The sequence below is a fragment of the Diorhabda sublineata genome, chromosome 1 (genome assembly GCF_026230105.1).
Source record: "Diorhabda sublineata isolate icDioSubl1.1 chromosome 1, icDioSubl1.1, whole genome shotgun sequence".
NCBI classification, from domain to species: domain Eukaryota; kingdom Metazoa; phylum Arthropoda; class Insecta; order Coleoptera; family Chrysomelidae; genus Diorhabda; species Diorhabda sublineata.
This window is the reverse complement of record NC_079474.1, coordinates 40,273,793-40,294,970: the sequence shown is the minus strand read 5'-3', so window position 1 is coordinate 40,294,970 and position 21,178 is coordinate 40,273,793. Positions and strand designations below refer to the sequence as shown.

General features: G+C 31.4%; 1 protein-coding gene across 1 annotated transcript in view; it reads right to left on the bottom strand.

The window, feature by feature from the left end:
* Window positions 1-18,153, bottom strand: part of LOC130447494 (putative inorganic phosphate cotransporter) — a 48,416-nt gene extending 30,263 nt beyond the window's left edge. The window contains exon 1 of the mRNA XM_056784347.1: window positions 18,002-18,153. The gene's annotated coding sequence lies outside the window, so the exon portion shown is untranslated. The remainder of the gene's footprint in view (window positions 1-18,001) is intronic.
* Window positions 18,154-21,178: the final 3,025 nt, after the last annotated feature.

Here is a 21,178-nt window from a genome sequence, read left to right as displayed (position 1 = left end):
CAAATTTTCTAGCAAGAATTTTAGCTACATTTTCTTATACGTCTAGAGGCAACTGTTGATCCGAATCTGGAATCATCAGAAAAACGAACGTTTCTCCACTTAAATAAAAGTTAATTTATGTGTTCTTTAGCCCAGTATCGGCTATGTGTTGACTAGTGAGTCAAGATACCTTAGGTCTTAAATTAGTAGCAGCATGTCATGGACGAAATGTACGTCCCGAAATCAACTTTCTTAAAGTCGTCTGAAATTTGTTGAGCTGGCAATTGAAATTGAACCATATGAAATTGATTACGTAGTGCGCCTCTTTTGCACTTCATAGGATTAGATCAAATATATTAGAAATACATATATTTATATTTGGCAACTTGTATTTTATCTGTTAGGGATTTATGGAGGTTGTTGAAAACATTGGGGTCGCAAATTTTAAAAGTCCGGATCCAAACAAATAACTATCTTGGTATCGTTCTCCTCCCTTAATCCTCATAATTTATGAAAATGAATAAAGCATCAACTTCAATGTTGTATCCCTCTTACTAAAATTGATTTTTTGGAATCTGGACAATGAAATAGTCCAACTTTCTACGCCACATAATAAGATACAGATTACCTACTAGCGGTTATGAATCAATTGTGGATGTTATTGTTGATATACTGTAATTATAGGTTATTGACACATTTTATTATATAATTTTTAAATTAAAGCAGCAAATTAATTGAACATTTTCTTTATTCTGTCAAATAAAATCAATAAGACATTCTCTACGTTAATAAATTATGTAATCCATAATTCCATACAATAATCACGTCAATAGCAATTATTTGAATTTGATCGTTCGAATCTCGTGATCCATTAAAAATTATCTTTAATACAAATCGACATTTTTGAATTAAAAGATCTCACTGATCGATAGTACTATTAATTAGATGAAAGATAATATGTACAATGTGATAATAATTCATGAAAAATATGACTATGTAACTTTTAAAAATGCGATGTAATAACTGCTGAATCTCTTCCATGGTTCATTAAATCATCATGCACACTTCGCCCATAAAATATTGATGAATAAAGCGGGCTTACATCAAAACATGGAGGTATTTCAAACAGTAGTGATTTTTTTCACAACCCCGAAACTGACTTTTCAGTGAAAGTTTAGTCAGCTTTGTAAGAAATCCGAGAGAAGACTATAAATTCACGAGATTCCATGTTGGAAGTAATTTCACCCCAATCCATGCGAAATATTTATTCTGAACGATTGCACTCACCCACCACTAAACTTACAGTTTGAATTATCATTATAAAAAAATAGGGAACGTCCACAAATAAATCTATAACTTCTACAATTCTGTTTCAATCTTTTTTTGTTTATGTTATGAATTGTACTATGTTTAGTATATTTTGAGGAAGCTGGTGGTTGTTAAATTGAAAGGCTAAGGTTTGTTTCATTCTTATTTTCAAATGAATTAAAAGTTTTTTCGTCTGAAAACCTAATTTCATTTTGTAGAAATATTTTTTTTTTACTAATAAATTTTTCAGATTAATGTTTTATTAGAGCAAACGTATTTTGACGTATATATTATGCTACATGTTTAAAACATTCTTAGAAAACGTTAATATATTTTTTCTACAAACGTCAATAAAAACTTGAGGCATGTGTTTCTATTGTATAAAAGTTAGTATAGCTAGCAGTCACTAGTGGCCAGATACAGACTATACGGTGGATGAAAAAGCAATTCGGAGTGTAAATCGTTCAATTTAACAATATTTGTTATCAACTCGTGAATCGATGCATTATCTTGGTAAAACAGTGGTTTCTTCTTCGACATATGAGGCCGTTTCTCCTAGATTTTTGCATTCAAACGATCCAAAAATGCTATGTAGTATTCGCTATTGATTATACTGAAGCCATAATCTTCCCATCTGACTATTGTGCCTTTGGACGCTTCGAACGTGGTTCACCGGCTGCAGTACTCTCAGATGATGATCCTTTTGATTTCGGAGTGAAATGATGCATCCATGTTTCATCCATTGTCACATATCGACTTAAAAAATCTGATTTATTACGTGTAAACATGGCAAAACACTACTCTGAATCATCAACACGTGGTTGTTTTTGATCGACTGTGAATAAACGCGGTACTCCCTTTGAATATGCATGCCTTCTGCTATCTTTACGGCCCCAACTGTATCACGCAATTTCAATTTATGATTAGATATAACCAATTTGTGGGCTTTTTGGTAGTTTTTCAGAAACCACCTCAATTAGACAACCAAAACGTTCACCATCATCGGTGTCTGTACGACCACGTTTAAATTCAGCAAACCAATAAGAAATGGTTCTTTTCGATGGAGCAGGGTCGAGATAACACTTTTGAAGGCATCGCATATTTTGAAAGTTAACAATTGCAGCGCCATGTCAGGTACACCACTTATTGAGTAATGTAATATATCTCTCTTAGTCACAAGGGCAGATTTTTCTATGTAGTGTTCTCGGTCGCTCTGCAATACAAACGCGCTCAAAACTTACATTGAAACGAGTGCTAAGGAATCTCCTGACGAATCGGAAAAAGGCGATAATAATGAAAGTGATATTGACTTAACAATAATATGAAAAATAATACGAGAAATAAAAATAAAGCAGTGACAGAATTTCAAATGTTTCTGTCATCTACTATTACTTCTATAAAAGGGAATACATTGGAGATGTAGAATGACATTTCTTCGACAATTTGTTCAAACGCAAAAGTGTATTGATCTTAATAGAGAATATTTTGAAAAACAATAAAACCATATCTAATTATAAGTATTTGTTTTTATTTGTCTATCTTAAAACTTGAGTAGCCACCGTTGTATTTTATTGCTACTGTATTTTTGGTTTTTCTAATTACTAGGGGAGAAATTTTGAATACATCAGAATTTGACAGATACTACTAAAAATTTTGTATTCATAGATAAACTATGACAGAGATGTTATTATTTAAATAATTTATAATAAAATAGCAGTTAGAAATAACAGTTTACGTTGCTTTTGTATCTATTATGAAACTTTACAAGCTCGCAAAATAAAATTAAATAAATACGAATCTTTATAAAAATATGTAATTCATAACTCACTCTGAAATCATTTAAAACGTATCAGCTAACAATGATCATTCCAAGTATCACTATATGTAGAATAAAAATTGAAATAGATTGTCTAAATTAGAATTAACTATTGTGTTCGTCGTCCGTAATTAGTTGGAACCTACACTTCATTTAAAAATAAACATGTTATGCAAATTTGTCACGCACTAATGGAATATTCAACATAAAAAACTTAGTGCCAAATCAACTATCGAAGCGTAAATTATAGTTGTTTTAAGTATAAATGTATATAAAAAGTTCAAGTGAATTTTGATTTGAAAAAAGGTCAAACTAATATTCCAAAAACGGATTGAGAGTGGCTAGTTCATTTGTCAGAAGTCGACTAGTTAGAAATCTAGAACGTGCTACAGCAGAGAGTAAATTATATGTTAAATGATTAGCTACAATACTGCAGTAATCAGTACTGTGACATTTGGTAAACTCATACCCTAAATCATTCTATTTGACAAATGACCAAAATCAATTTACGATCAATATCTAACGTTTGCGATGAATTCCATCAGCCTCGGATCTTGAAACAGAAAAATGCCGACCCTTTCACTTATATTTTCAGCTCATTGTGTTAACTACCGATATCCATCAGATGCTTTTTTTGCCATAATTAATCTCATGTATAATTGGATTTTCGATCGCTGAGATTATGAGACTAGTTCATAGAAGAAATTTAAGGATGTTGTAGGAAGCGTGGAGAAGAATTGCGGAGCAATACGAATATATGTGAAGGCAACATGCGTATAAATCCGTCGCAATTCGTTAGCCTTTTATATATTTTTATATACTATCAAATATAAGTGAAATTTGCTTGAGCAGCAAACGTAGAGTTCTTGGTAACGAACTCATTCGTTTTTGCAATCTTGGCCTGTACTCCTTTATAGGTTCCTACCATATTAAACCTATTACAATAAGATTTGACACGATAAGATTTAAGCTATGATCGGTCTATTTTTCTATAATATGTTGATAATGTACACTTCTGTTAATTGACATAGTCTTGAGACCGATTTTTTCAATTAGTAATTTTATACTTACGCAGTCCCCTCGTTTTTTGGCTCTAGAAAATCGAAAAATCACCCGATTTTCGAGGAATTTTTTTAAATATTCGTTTTTACGGCGGATTTACGAAAAAAAATTATAGGAAAAAAAAATGAAAACTTATAAAATGTTTATGAAAAACTTTTTCCAAATAATCAAATGGAGTTGTTATATTTTTTTCATGTTTCTACAATTAAAAATAATAACAATTTCTCTTAAAATTTACCTTTTCTCACATATAATCGTTTATACCTTTTTTATTAAGTAATCATTAAAATTATATGAACAAAAACATTCTTAAAATCATTTATTATAATCAAGTGTACAATACTAAAAGTTAACTTTGAAAAATTGAAAATTTTAACCATTAAAAAATGGTATCTTACACTAAGGTTGACTGTTAGAGATAAAAAAATGAATAAAAGAACATTTTTCAATTTTTTTTTTCCAAAATGTTCGTTTTTTGTGTAGATTCACAAAAAATATTATATGAACTGCGTTTAATGCTTTGTAAAAAAGTTATGAATAATTATATGCGAATAAATGCGTTTATGATCACATTTAAAGTCATAAAACTATACGAAATCTCCAGGTGAGATAGTTCCCATATTTTTTTTCATAAATCCGCCGTAAAAACGAAGATTTTAAAAAAAATTCATCCAAATCGGATGATTTTTCGATTTTCTAGTGCCAAAAAACGAGGGAACCGCGAAAGTATAAAATTACCTAGCAATTTTGTAGGTATGTAAAGTCACTTGACATTTACAAACAAAATTTGATTATACTTTATTTAAAACCTTTCAAATCCAACCGACTCGGGTAAATCGTTACCATTCAAACCCATTACAAGGTAAGCTTCAGAAGGTATATTTTTTTCTGAAGACTACTAAAGCGCTATAAGTCCATCACTGATACTAAAAAATCTTTTTTCGCCGTTGTATATATAACAACAAATACCTTTTTTTACTTCATCTTTCTGAATCGACCTAGAGGAGCTCGAATTTATATGGACACTTGTTTCTTGGTTATTAGAAAAAATGCTCATAGTGATCTATAATGAAACAAAAAATGTAAAATGATGAGGTCTTCCGATGTTAGCTTTCCACGACCTGTTATATTACAGGCTACGTAATAAGTAAGTTAAAAGAATCCATAATAAAACATAATATAGAAGTAATATTTATTAATGATGATAAAATACTAGATAACAAAAAAAAAGAATATATTTAACAATAACTAATTGATTAGGAAAACAAATTTCTTAGTAATTAATTGGGGTTACATTCTATTCAATCACTTTTTCTATTTCTAATCTTCTTGGCATGGAGTGAATTAGATTCCAACAAATAGTTCCATTTAAATTAAGGTCTTCCCATGCTGTTTCAATGGCTTCCCTATCCTCTTCTTGATGTCGGGGACAAAAATTTCTTTAGTAATTTTTTCCTAACCACTTCTATAAATTTTTAATTGGATTTGTATCAGGACTATTTGTCGTGATAAAGTCTCAATATTGTTTACCTATGGCAACATAATGTTGATTATAATATTGAGGTGAATTTCAGAGTTGAACCTTGCACCAATTCTACAACAAACGCCAGGCCCATTGAAACTTATCCAAGCCCTAACATTTACTGAAAATTTGCCGGACTTATTACTTCAATTAACATATTGCTTTTCAAATCTTGAATTTGGTAGTCTGTAAATTCGAATACGTCCGTTATTGCAAGACTTGATTGTCTTCTCCCTTGTGAAGACAATTCGTTAGCAAAGTCCAGACCACAATACACATAATCAAGTGCAAACACAACTCTGAATTGCTTGCACACATTTGAAAGCAATGCTTCCCTAGCATTTCATCAAATCCGAAGCTTTAATTCGTCTACATGCCGTAGGATGGGATCCTAAAAAGTTTGTTGCACACGCAACACTAGTAGCCGATTCGATGGGATGTTCTCTTAAAAAATTAATTAATGCAACATTGTGCGTCATTTGAAATTTTCCTTCCTTCAGACCCAACCTTTTGGTGCAAGTTACCGTCTTGTTCTCAACGTTTCTTCACTCTGGGGTCGTATCAAGATCTAGATAAGTTGCCAATCTTCTGGTAGAGCAGCCATCTTCCAATTTGGCAACAACAGCTGCTTTCTAATTCCAGCTAACTGAAGAGGCATTAAGCACACTTTTACTTCAACTGAACTCAAATCACTTATTGAATTTTCTTTCACCGACAATGACATTAGGTAGGATTTACACAGCCAAAATGTAAGTTGTTTCAGTGTACCCTTCTGTCTATCAGGAAACGCAGTTTTTTCTTACATTTCGAATTACTTCGAATCTCAATTTGTTCTGAATGATACACATCTGTGCAGTCTGATATTATCGTGTGGTATATTGGCTCCTTCGAAAGCCATTTGAATTGTTATTTTTAACCATTTTGAGTCTTTTTAGACGCTTTATATTCGCTTCGCTTGTAAGTATCTACCTATCTATGTATCGGAATTTTTGTAATCGATCTTCTTCCTCTATACAATATCGGATCAACTTGAAACCATACACACTTGTCATGGACCGATGACAATACAATAATTTCATAAATTCGTACAATCATTTTATCAAGGTCACAAGGAGAGCATTAGCCATGAGGTCATTAAGACGGTATACGAATACAAGAACTTGACTGCTTAAAATTAATTGGCGAGTCTCATATATCGGTGAAGATGAAATGATTAGATTGCGAATTAATTTATAAGGCGACATGATATTCTAGTCATTTATAATTGAACAAACGTATTATACACTTTAGAGTAAAACTATTAGCCTATTTCGGTTTTTAAAATTTTTATAACACATTCTAGAATACACTGTCCCCTTAATAGATTATTTTGAAGATAATTTCAAAGCCCCTATATTGCTTAATAGTTTGTGTGGTTTACTTTTGAAATTTATCATATTTTAATGAAATATTTTCCTTTTAGTATAAACTTAAATAGTCCCCAAAAGGTATAAAGCCGAATATAACCAAAATAAATTATTCATAACAGCTAAATTTCACTGGAATATAGAAATATCCCCAGAGAGTGCGTTTCAAGCGTTAGTCCTTCTAGAAGTAATTTTTAGTCAGAGAATTGTAGCGGCTAGAGTCGTTCAATAGTTCGGTACATTTACTTCTCTTCTCAACTATCAACTATAAGATCAAGAACATCTTCAAAGTCTTCAAAAAACAAGACAGTGTTATTAAACTGCATTAGCAAGTCCAAGAAGTAACAAATGTTTCTGTCAGTCGTTGGATACTAAGGAGGCTTCTCTGAATAAACCGTATGGCCTACAGACCAGCAACAGGTCCATCATTGACTCTAGGTCATCGATAAGCAGGACTTCATTTTGTCATAAAACATGTCAACTGAACTGCTCAGCAATGGGAAAGGATACTTTTTACTGTCGAGACCAGAATATGATTCCGTGTCGACAATGTAAAAGAGTATATTCTTCTAGAGAGGAATTTAACACGATGTAGAGAAATAACTGTTGTCCATTCCCACAGACTGAAATAATGAACTCGCTGGAAACAGTTATATAGCAAAAGTTTCAAAAGAAATTGAGGTTCCAGATGTCGGCTTCATTGAGGGTGAATTTATACTCGAGCAAGATAATGCCAAGCATAAAGTTCGAAATCGAGAACACATCATGGTTTTGCAACTTCTTTAGGAAGCTTTGGAAAACTGGGAGATGATTGCCTATGATTATGTGGTTTAGCAGAAATATAGTAGTCAACCGAGAGAACAGGTACATTTGTAATTTTAGTAAAAATTTCATCTACATATTCTCCTTATATTCTTCTTAACAAAACAAACTATAACTTTTCAAAACCAAAGAAAAACATAATTATTGTTGATATAACAAAATTAATAGACTAAATAGGGCATTAAATATTATTCAGAATGATATAAAACTTGAAAAAACTAAACTAAATTACTTATATTGAAAAAATTTTTGATTCGAGTTTAAAACACTGAAAAACGCTTTTATAATTTATAAACTAAAAAATAGATCTTAATATATAAATATAAAATGACCAATGAGAAATTTAATGTCTAAAATCGTGCATTTTGGAAGAAATTAATAAGAAATTCAACTATTAGCACGCAAGCACCACTATAGAACAGATAAATGTAATTCAATAAATTTTCTTAACAAAACTGACGACGCATGAAAAGAAAACGTTTTTTTAGTAGATAAATTAACTCCTATATAAAATGTATCATTTAAATATGACTGATTTGTCATTTTGACAGCGATAAAAGAGTTGCATCATTTTTCATCGCCGATAAAAACGCCTGTTCCTCTTAAGCGTCTACATTTATATGCTTACGTCCTTTTAATGTTTGCCCTATCAGTTATTTAAGTATTGTTGATACTGAAACATTACAACATGTCGTTTTGGGGAAGTTTCGACGAAAAAAAACAAAAAATATCGTAAAAGCAATCCCGCAATCCACAAAAATACTAAAGCGTCAAATTAAGAATTATCGAAAATAATTCCGTTACAAAAAGTAGCATATATATTAAAAGATTGAGTTTATAATATAAAAAAGAGGAATGGAAAAGATTATAAAGAATATGCAGTTAAATCAATTTGGAATTCAACTGCGAAGGTGATTCAAGAAAAATATTTCAATGAATACAATATTAGATTTGATCCTTTTGCCGACATAACTTTTAAAGAATCTCGTGATGCTAGAAATATTAAGCGGAAAGAAAAGGAAATTATTCCATAGAAAAGAAAAAACAAAGCAACAATCGATGGAATGGCGACACTCTGGTTCTCCAAGACCTAAGAAGTTTCGTATCCAAAAATCTGCGGAGAAGTTCTTGCTTCAGTTTTTTGGGATTGCCATGGATCATGTTTGATTTTTTGAATAAGGGTAGAACAATAACTGGAGATTACTATTCGATTACTGACTAGTCTACGGGAAAAAAATTAGAGAGAAAAGACGCGGAAAGCTATCCAAAGGTGTTTTGTTTTTGCAGGACAACGCTCCTGCACACAAATCTCATGTTACCATGCAAAAAATTCGTGATTTAGGGTTTGAGTTACTAGAACACCCCCCTTATTCACCAGATTTGGCTCCGTCCGACTATCATCTCTTTCCTCAACTGAAAAAAAGTTTGAAATGTCGTAAATTTTCTTCGAACGAGGAGGTAATAAAAGCTGCGGAGGTCTGGTTAGGTTAGGTTAGAAGAAACATTTTTTTTAAAGGTCTAGAGACGTTTTAGCTTCGCTGTAATAAAAGTATCCAATTAAGAGGAGAATATGTTGAGTAATAAGATATTTTGTTTGGTTCTATAGTAGGCTAAGAATTTTTCAATATATCCTCGTATGTACTATATAAAAAAAAAGCAAAATAAAAGAAAATAAAGTGAAAATTGAGCTAATAAGGATATATTAGCAATGTTTTCTGAGTAGTATTTGTTATTGTTTTCTTGTCGCGTTAATCTATTACCAAGTAGGTACCATTCAAGAGCTGTTGATAAGAAACTAACTATGAGAGGTACTTAAAGAGAGAACTCACACATAATTAGAAAAAAAGAATAAAAAATAAATATCTTTATTGTCAAGTACTAAATATCTATATTTTCATGTATCAATAGCGAATGAATTGGATTATTTGACCAAAAGTTTACTCAGCAGTCAGCACATACTGATAACACCATTTTTATCATATTTGATGACGTAGAAACACTACCGCATTGCTGTACAATTATAACAATGTGCAGTTTCATTGAAATTTGGCTGCATTAAGGTTATTGCACTTTTAAAAAATTTGGCGTGTGCTATCACAATTTAACAGGTGATTTATCAAAAATATGAACCACGCAAATAGCAGAAAATGTATTTAAATAAAATTCATTTTACATTTAGGCGAAATTAAAAAAAATCTGTAAAAATCAGACTACTAATTATTATAGAAATATTTTTTTAATTAAAAAAATTAATTTTCCAATCCATCAATAGACAATAAAATTTTATCGGGCTGTGTTATACTATACTGGCAAAAACAGAATGGCTCAAAATTGTGTAATAGTAAGTATCTGTGACAATATCTCTAAACAAGCAATTTCAATTACAGAATAGAATAAATTCCTCAGAAATGATCGAACTACACCTAATACTTGAAACATACATCTTGGTCAAAAAATAGAATCCCATCGAGAATGTGTTGATAATTTTCTATGACTTTCATCCTCGATTAAACCAACACCAGTGTGCCGATCAACTCACTTCGACTTTTGGTGATGAAGTACCATCTCGTGCCACAATTTTTCGCTGGTTTTCCGAATTCAAACGTGATCGCACTTCTCTACATAATGAATTTCGTGGAGGTCGTCCAAAATCGGCAGTCGTGCCAGAAAACATCGATGCTATGCATAAAAAGATCATCATATGACAAACTATGAGATTGAAACATACTTGGGCATTAGTTTTTACTCGCATACAGTGAATATTTCAGGTACAGTTGGCTGTGAAAAGATACCACATAATTTGACAATAGCTAAAAAAAGCTCGTGTCGATTGGTGCAAAAAAATGCTGAAAAAATTTAATCGCTGTGCTTCGAAAGATGTTTATCGTAAGATCGTGACAGGCGACGAACATGGATCTACGAATATGAACCCGAAACTAAACAATAATCGTGTATGGGTCTTTCAAGAAGAGCCAAATCCAACAAAAGTTGATCGCGCACGAAGGACTTGGAAGTAAAAGGTCTCCTGTTTTGTCGGAATAACTGGACATGTCGCCATGCAAAGAACACCAGCATTTGTTTGCTATAGTGTTGGAAAAAATCAATTGCAGAAGACGAATCATTAACAACAACGACAATACGAGCTCTCACACATCAGTTCAAACAAATATGTTTTTGGAATTGATGGGTCATCCGCCGTACAGGCCTTGTTCGGCACCCAATGATTTCTTATTCCCGCAGATCAAAGATAAATTGCGAGGTCAACGTTTTTTTTTTCGCTTAAAAAAGCGATTGCGTTAAAATCACATGTTTGGGAGGTACCTCAATCGGAATGGAAACAATACTTCAACAGTTGGTACCATCGCATGCAAAAGTGTATTGGAGAATATTTTGAGAAATGATAAAACAACATTTATCTGGTGTTTTGAGGGCGAGGAGGTCACCAGCATTCTATTTGAGGAACGTAGAACGGTCAATTCTGAATTGAACACTAGCATTTGTTTGCTATAAGTGTTCGAAAAAGAGAAGCCAATCGCAGTAAGACAAATCGTAATGACTGATTCGTTGTTCAAGTTAAACATTAATGTCTCCAGGTAACACTTTTGCAAACGCTACTAGTTTCTTTGAGATTAAATGCTACTGAAAACTGTTGGGAAATAAAGAAGTCAAAATCCTGTGCTATGCAGACGATGCGGTACTATTGGCGGAGAACGAGGAGGATCTGCAAAGGCTACTGTACCAATTTAACAAAACAGCAAAAAAGTTCAATATGATAATATCAGCGGCAAAGACAAAATCAATGGTTACTTCCAAGACACCGATCAGATGTAAGCTTGTGGTGGATAACAAAATAATACACCAGGAAATGAAATTTAAATATCTGAGAATCGAAATATCTGGACCGGAAGACGGAAGTAAGAAACCAAGCTACAAGAGCCTCAAGAAGCAGCATACCTAAATGACACAATCTAGCGAAATAAATACATTCGAACTGAAGCAAAAGCCCGCATATACAAGACCGCAATCAGACCTATATTATCCTATGCAGCAGATACCCGACTTGAGACCTCTAATACGAAACGGATATTGGAGACTACAGAAATGAAAATAGTTCGAAGAATAGCGGGAAGAACACTATTGGATAGAGAAAGGAGTGAAAACATAAGACGAACGTGCGGGATAGATAACGTCAATGACTGGGTACTGGATAGAAAGATAAAATGGAATGAGCACATTGACCGCATGACGGAAGAACGAATTGTGAAAATATCAAGGGACAAATCACCAGCAGGACAAAGAAGCCTTGGAAGATCTAGGAAAAGATAGAATGACAACCTCCCAGGTGACTGAGCAGGAGCAATGATGTGAAGAAAAACAGGCAAGAATGCCTATACACAGCAGGAAGAAGAAGAAAACTGTTGGTTGAAATTATTGCAGGTCTTCTTTTCCACAAAAATTTAGTATTTGCCAGTAAGTAATGCACCTATCGAAATAAAGTTCTCTCATATGAGCAAAACATTAACGAGTGATGGACTACAATTTTAAATGCTATTTTAGAAACACGAAAAATATAAATAGAATTACAGAGTTTCTTATGTAGATTTTTGATAATTTAAAATTTCTTCAGCCAACGAAAAAAAAAACTAATTAGAATTTTTTCCACTTAAATAACTCAAAAGTTAGTGAATTATTCGGTATTGTGTCCTCAATAAACATTTGCAAGACGTTGAGAATTTTTTTGCGTAATTTTTGGTTGGCTGGCCCCCTTGGATATAGAAAACAAATGGTCACGCTATCTGCAGCTGAACTAAGAGAAGAAAACATAAATTTTAGAGTTATAAATTACCCTTTTCGTAATATAAAAAAAATTATCATTACATTTAATTTTATTGAAAAGTATTTCTGGAAAAAACAAGTTTAGGACCACGATTTATTCATTCACCTAAATATTCAATTCGGCTTTACAATTATCAATGTTCTCGTTATCCTTCTAACTCAATAACTGTGTCCTCATTTAACTGCAAAACTATGCTTTTTATGTGTCCATTTTAAATCAAGTTGATTTACAGAAATGTTCAAGAATACATTCACAACAATTGATCACAACTCAAACTAATGTTGATAATTAATCAATAATAATACCGTTAGACGACCACGTGCAAGAAAAATCTACAAATTCAGAATCAACAGCAAATACATTGGCCAAAGTTAAAAATAAAATATGATTGTCTCCGAATCGCTACACTGGCGAGGTTGCCACGTTCATAAAAAGTGACTTACTTTCAAGTTTTGTCAGTGACTAATGGAAAAACTAATCTAAATAAAAATTTTTGTATATCAATTTATTAATAATCTGTTTACTGATTGATTCGTAAAAATATGTAATTCTGAATAAATAACATTTGAGAAGTATACCAATCATAGAGAAACTGTTACATTATGAGAATTTTTTATCCTTATTGATAATGAAATTAAATTTTAAAGACTATTAAGTACTAAATAAAGAGGTGGAAAGTAAGAGCTTTGACAATTTTTGTTTTCTCAAGGATTAGTCCATTGTATCTTGTTTTCTGGAGTTCCTTTTTGCTTGTTTTTTTTTGTTATTCTTGCTTCGTATACTCTTCCAATCATTTTGTTTTTTCTCATACTTTTGTAACATTCCCAAACCACCTTAGCTGCATATATTTCAATATCCTTAAGTTTTGTTCCTAGATTTTTCCTGTATGTTTTAATTCCTGTCCAATTTCTTTTCACCTGTCATTTTCTTTAAATATTTCATCTCTATTCTCCGTGTCTTATTTCTTTAGCAATGTTTTGTGCTTCATAGTTGTGTTCCAAGGGTGAATATAAGAGTGACTACTATTTTAAAAATTTGTGTTTTCATTTCTTTCGTTATTTCTTTCATTGCCAGTAAGTTTTTTGTCATAGTTCTGTTGCTTGTTTTTTGCTTCTCTTATACTATTATCAAAAACAACCGAAAAGAGTAGTGGACTTGATATACATCCCTCTCTTAATTATCACTTTGTCCTGGAAGTTTTCGACATTTCCTTTTGTTCTTATAGCATTCGTTTTATTCTTATATAGTCCTATGATTCCGGTTATCGTCGTTCTTGCCTATATTCTCAAAAGCTTTCTCCAGGTCTTTCAAACAAAAGTGCATTTGTGTCAAGTTTTTGATTTTTTTAGAACATAATTTGAGAATATTTAAATATTGAGATAAAATGGAATATTCTTGTCCAAAACTCAAAATCAAGCCAAAATTTTGACAAAACTATGAACTATTCCCATTTACTGAGTAGTCACCCTACAATCTGAACCTTGCTGTTTAGTGTCAGTCGGTAAGACACAATACTGATAAATTATCAGGGCATCTAGTAAATAATTAAAAATTCTCGTTTTTTCCTCGGTTTTTCAAGCATTATATAACAACCAACTTTTTTTCAATTTAACTAATTCTTGCTCCACTACTGCAAGCTGTTTTTAAGGAGCTTCAAGGGTTTTTTTGTTTCCAGTTTTTCTCTGTTTTCTTTTTTCAGGATCCAGCAAAATTATAAACCAAAATCTCCTTTGTGACAGAAAATCTTCGCTCTGTTGTCGTAATACTGCGAGAAATTTTTTTACCACAACGATTGTTTTCGATAATTTCCATCCGAAAAGCATGTACTCTATCACATTTGGAATATTTTTTTATTTTATTTAGATTGATCTGATTCGTCACAACCATATTTCTAAAAGACCTGCCTGTTTTTTCCAATGTAGTGGCTTTGCATACATTTGTAGTCTACAAAGTGTCAGACATCATTTGCACGGATTGTTGTGGATCGTTACCAGTCTTATTGGGATTAAGGAATCTTATTGCTTTAGTTTATTTGGATGCTTTCCAAAAGTATGAAGAACATCTACATCAGATAGTTTTTACAACCCTTGCCAAAAGTCAACATGTTTTTATCTTTGATCCCAATGCATTTTTCAAAGACGCTCTTGAGGTATACCCTCAATCGATATCTTGTCCTTTTTTCAGGTTGCAAAATGAACCATTGGCATCCTTTTTGACAATGTCGATTCTATAAATAGGAGTTCTCTGAAGAATTTCGCCTGAATATTCCCGTTGAAATCCTGGTTTTTCTCGGCTCTGCGAAATTCACGTCTTTTCCCGGTTTTGAAAGCTTCTAGACACCCTTATTTACCTACCTAAGTAAGCAATAATTCTATTTTATACTTTTATTCAGAGCTAGTGCTTGAAATAAATTGATCCATATTATTTGAAGAGACATTTATGAAGGTTCACCTTATTTTTATTGTTTTCACTTCACATTATTTGACCAGAAGCTTTTTGTTTGATTCTTTTCATTGTTTTTTAAATTTGTTTTTTATACTTTTTATTATAAGTGAGAGAAGTAGAAAAATTATCAGGGATCAGAGACTAGCTCTTAAAAAACGGCCAGCAAAGTTATTCTAATATATTGATATAACTTTTCCTGTGAATTTTAAATTTCATACGCGGTTTATTAACAAAAAATGAAGATACATCCAATCAGATTATATTGTTTATGTGTTAAGTTTTTATTTATTCAATATCTTGCTAATACTATTAGGTTATCAATAATTTTTGATTAGAATAGTGACGAGAAAAACGTTAATCAATTTATCTTATATTTACTGTTGAAAATATAAATTTTCATAAAAATCCTTGAGAAATATTGGGTATAATTTATTGTGAACACTGTTTGATTATCTCCCCAAACTCTTAAAATTTTGAAAAATGACAAATGCTTTCAAGTAGGGATGTTAAGGAGATTCAACTCCGATTCCGAAAGTGAAAAATTTCCTATTGATATTAAATCTCCGAATTCGACTTCGGTTTCGATACTTTTATCGGAGATTAGAAACGGAGGGCTAAATAAGCAACGCGTTGTATATGAACAGGTTTATTCTTGTGTTGTGGGTTTTTATTTTATGTGTGAGATTCTATTAGAATTCTAATAATGAGACCAAAAACGAGCGTTATTTGTAATTTCTTCAATGAAAAGTATCCGCGAATACGGCAAAGTGTAAACTTTGTAATAACATATGTTCACGACTACATCGTTAAAAGATCATTTGAAGAGTACATCCTTCTGAATACACTAAATAAACTAGAAACTGAAATAAAAAATGAGGTACAACCGTCGACTTCAACGCCTCTCCAAGCAGCCAACCAAAAATTCCTCTCAAAGATACTTTGATGGATAATCAAAAATGGGGTAGTTCTAATTCTAAGTCAATGGAAATAAATAGATTTGTTTCAGAATTGGTTTGGTTTGTTTGAAAGATCTTTCCTTCTTGGTAGAAGGTATTGGATTTAGATGTTATTGGTGCTGATTTAGTTAATGATAAGACAGTTTATTACAGAATATATTTGTATGCAAAATGACAAAATTTCATTCACAACAGACATTTGGAATGAACCAAGTTCAAACATATCGTTATTAAGTCCTAACAGAGCACGGCATAAATGAAGAATTTAACGGAGTTAGTTATTTTGAAATGTCACGCATTCAATGGAAGACATACAGGAGACTTAATCCAAAAAAAATTATTGAAATGTTAACAGAATGGGAAATCACAAATGAAGAAATTCACTGTTTTTGTTTGTTAAATACAATTTGCTTCTTCGGGAATCACACCATGTGATTTAATGTACAAATTGTACATTGTACAAGATTTAAATTTGCCATTTATTTCGTAATACTGAATTTAAAGACGCTAAAATATCTTTGTCTATTTTATTTTATTAAACCGGCTTTTAAATATACAGTCAAGAAAAATGATTGTTTAGCAGTTTAACATAATTTTCAAATATATCGATTTTTCGATAGTATTGAAAGTTTATGATGGATTTTGTCGTTATAAATCTATAGAACGAACATACAAAGAAGACGATTAAACTTCTAAACCTCATTTTTCCTCGACGGTACTTTATCCATTTATTCATTCACTTTTGATAGGTTGAAAACAAAAAATAGATTTTACGGTAGTTATGGAAAACATAATAAACGAATGGACGAAGTACAACAGACCTCTTATCTGCCTCCGACTCTAGTTCCGACTCGGATAACCTCCGACTTTGGTTCCGATATAACCACTTCCGTTGCATCCTTACTTTCAAGTGTGTGCACAAAAGTCTTATGACCAAAAGTTCATTATCATTCTAAAATTTATTGTTTTCATCAAAAGGATTTTTCAATTGAACCGAAATGTAATGATACTTTTCTATTATTATTGGTTGTACGAGATGTTTTAATAGAAAAAATCTTATAAGACCAGACGAAAAACTTGAAAAAGAATTTTTCACTAAATCTTATTTTTTGTCCTATAATCATCCATATTATATACTTTATATACATAATGATACTTTTATAATCAGAATAGTGAATATTTTTCAACAAGATTCCCAACAATAGTTTAAAAAACTAATCAGTATATACCTACGTAACAAACGCCAGACGACTTTCGACGTTTTTACTTGTCATTCCTATTAATCTGTATTTTTTATAGTTTCATCTAGATATATTATAAATTTATTGATCATAGAATATTGTTTCACAGTATAGACAATACCATACTTTAAAACAATATCATACGTACTACGTTTTGAAGGTAATACCTTTTTAACCTTCATATTTTTCCAACTAATTTTATCGATCTAAGCGAACTATAAAAGATATTGTTTGTGTGAAGTAAATATTCTAAATACGGCTTAACACGAAGATAAGTAAAAAGTACATACCATTTATAAGATTAAAAAAACGGCAACCCTCTATGAGCAAGCACTATTCAATTAGGCGGGAATATGAGATATCATACTTATTTTAATATAACAAAAAAATCTTGGGAATTTTCAAAATCTTTCAATTATACTTACAATAATATAATTTAAATAACACAGACATACTGCATATTATCAAATTTTTGTTTAATTGCAAAATGTCGGCAAGTATAACGACAACGTGGCAACACTGTTCGTCGGCTATTTATAAATTTGTAAGAATTCGAACACGTGTTTAATATACATTAATAAAATAGAATATAACAAACTGTACTTACCTGATGTGTACTAAAAGACATTATGACAATAACAAATTTAAAACTATTTGTTATTTCGAGATGCCGACGATCCCGAATTTGGCACTTCAAGCGATAAGGTTACAATTCTAGTACCAACTGTTGGTTGAAAATCGTCACATGTCTATGGCATTATGGGTTTTATGTAAATAAGGAGGGGGACTGTTATAGTTCAGTTAAATTGACCAATAGTTTTTGGCGCGAATTTGAACATTTCCATATAGTTTAATATGATTTTGAGTATTTTCAATTATGTTTTTTGTTCACAATACACCGAATGAAGATCAAAATGATATCAAATATGATAATATTCGTGTTCGCGTTTAAATATATTAGATTTTTTTTTCTGGAATTCGAGAAAATACTTTCATTTTCCGAGACTAAATTCTATTTGCTACATTAGTAATCATTTATTGAAAATATGTAGATGATTTGTTTTTCTTCATCAGTTTCTAATTTATATGTTATTTAGTCAATATGATTAATCATAGAATTTGTATATTCTTTGAATGTAATTTTTTAATGAGTTTTAATGCTTTAATATTTAGATAGTTCTTCATGAGTTTCAAAATAACAATAAATCATTTGTTTCTCTTCTTTAAATGAATTCTCCGAATAATATTGTAACAAGTTTGTTTTGTTGACTCATAATATAAAATATATAACAAGCTATATAACAATTTATTTTAAGGGAAGATTGTATCATTTGTATCAGAAAACGAAATTTTAAGATTTAATGAAAGATATATCGTTGATAAAACAGACTAAATATAAATATACAACTCGTATTTCGAAATATGAACCAGTAACTTAGTCAGTGGTAAAGATGTCTTGTATAAAGCCGTATTGAATTTATGAACAAAATGTTACTTAAAGACAATAGATAACTTTTATATACGTAGTGCTACTTGTCCAAGTAATAATTATGAATTTTTTCTGTTTCATAACAAATTTCTAATATCTCTTAAAGCCAGTGAATAAACATGAATAATATTTTAAATATGAAGGAGAAAGTGATAAAATTTTCACCTTTTTCTATTGTTCTGTACAGTATATGGTTATGAAAGACCAATAAAAGCCCGAAAGCTTGCGTTCGCTCAGGCACAGTTAGTTTTATTACTCTCTCGTTAATACGAATAAACTATAATACGAAATACTAAGTTGCTTTGCATTTTATCAGTAAGTGTAATAAACATTTCAAATTTTTTGGGTCAGCGGTTTATACATAGTTATTGAAATATCTCAAACTCTATCACTGAAACGTCTAAGAAAATTATTTAAAGTCTGATTTGGACGCTGAGACTACCCGACAGTTATCAAATGATTTACAACTGCCATTTCTCGGTACTTCTGCAGATATTGTCTATTTTAATAATGGACATTCCAAGTCTTCACAGAAATAAGGTTTTCACGAAAATAATAAAGAAACTGATCATATAACGAATGTCATACACAACATCGGCGTTACTACATGGATAATGTTTTTGATAATATTCTTTTAAGAGTAAAATTACGCTAGGTGATATTTTTTTTTGTATTTTTAGAACACAAATCATAAAGAAAAAATTACGATTCTATAAAAAGTAGTGAAGCAAGCCAAGATTTGAATGTTGGCTAACAAATCATATAGAAATATTATGACAATAAAAACATCACTTGAAGATTTCGAAAATAAATAAACTCGGCGAGTTCCTCTTACGTGTAAACGCACCTTAAGTCTTGTTGGATTGAATTTTATATAATTAAAATCCGGATGTGAAGATTTTTCACAAAAACTCAATCCATTGAAGCTGATTGAGGTTCATGGTCACTGTCTTTTGATATCTATTAACGTCAATTCATCTCATTTGAGTTGATTTGGCGTCTACTTTTGTCAGATCTGGTCGATTAACAATCCATGGAAGCCAATCGAGTTTGAATATCACTGAGTTATTGTCATTATTTTCGACGCCAAGGATTTTAGTTTCCAAAGGATTCTGCGATCAAAAGTAATTTATCCAATGGATTGCTCTGATATAATGAATAATTGGGGTAAGTTTACCAACTATATTGCACATAACCTGAAAATTATTGCTATATCTATAACGTTAATCACAACCATTCTAACAAGTGTAAAATATTGTATTGAGTTGTTGAAATCAATCTGTTGCGTTGCTTTCCCCCTCAATCACTGCTGTACTATAGTAGCTTTGTGTGAGCTGAGATCAACTGCCCTTTCCATATATATTCAATGGTGCAATGAAGCTAAACAAATGGATTAATTCTCAAAATTTAACGAATAATTCACTCACAACTCCTTATAGTATTGTTATATCTGCAAACTGTTTTCAACCAGAAAACGGTGGGATGAATTTATACACACGATGTATCTCACTTACGTATTTACTTAAACACTTACTACTCCTTATATTTACCCGGTTAACTATTCACTAATATTTATGCACACATTTAACATCTAATTTATTTAAATAATCAAATTGTTTTAGCTTCAGTTGCTAAACTATTGCTCTTTATCCTAAACACACATTCTAGATCTTTCGACTTCTGGAAGTATCTGGTTTGCCATCAATAAACAAAAAGTATTTCTGAGAAATTCTCTCTATAAAAAAGTCACAGAATCAAAATGAAAAAAGGTCATACAAAATTCGCATCCGCCAAACTTTACCTTCGATAACATATTAGAACACGACCAGCTTCACGGTCAGTATCAGTAAGCGAGTTCGTAACAGTATTCTATTAGCACATAGCGGACTTTGAATCGCGTTATCTCATTCTCATGTTCGTATTACACATTTTCAAAATGTGTAGCTTTTGAAGGCCTATTTTATAATTTAAAATAAAAGTTGAATTTAATTTTTCAAAATAAACCGAAAGTTCAAATTTACGTTGACGAGATTTTGAAGTGTCAAAATTTGGAATCACCAATTTTTTTCAAATTATTTCCTCTGACTGATTGCAACTCGTCTAAATACTCAGACAATTGGCAGAACTATTTCAAGAAGTGTACACTGAAGCGTTCTTTGTAGCAGAACCAGCGCTAGTGTCGCTGTTCTTAGTAGCAGTGCAAGAGCACTAGTTCATCCAGTTCATTGTACTGCTTGCACTGGGTCTAGAGTCAGTTCAGCCAATGCAGTGCAAGACAGTGCAATAAGTGTAATC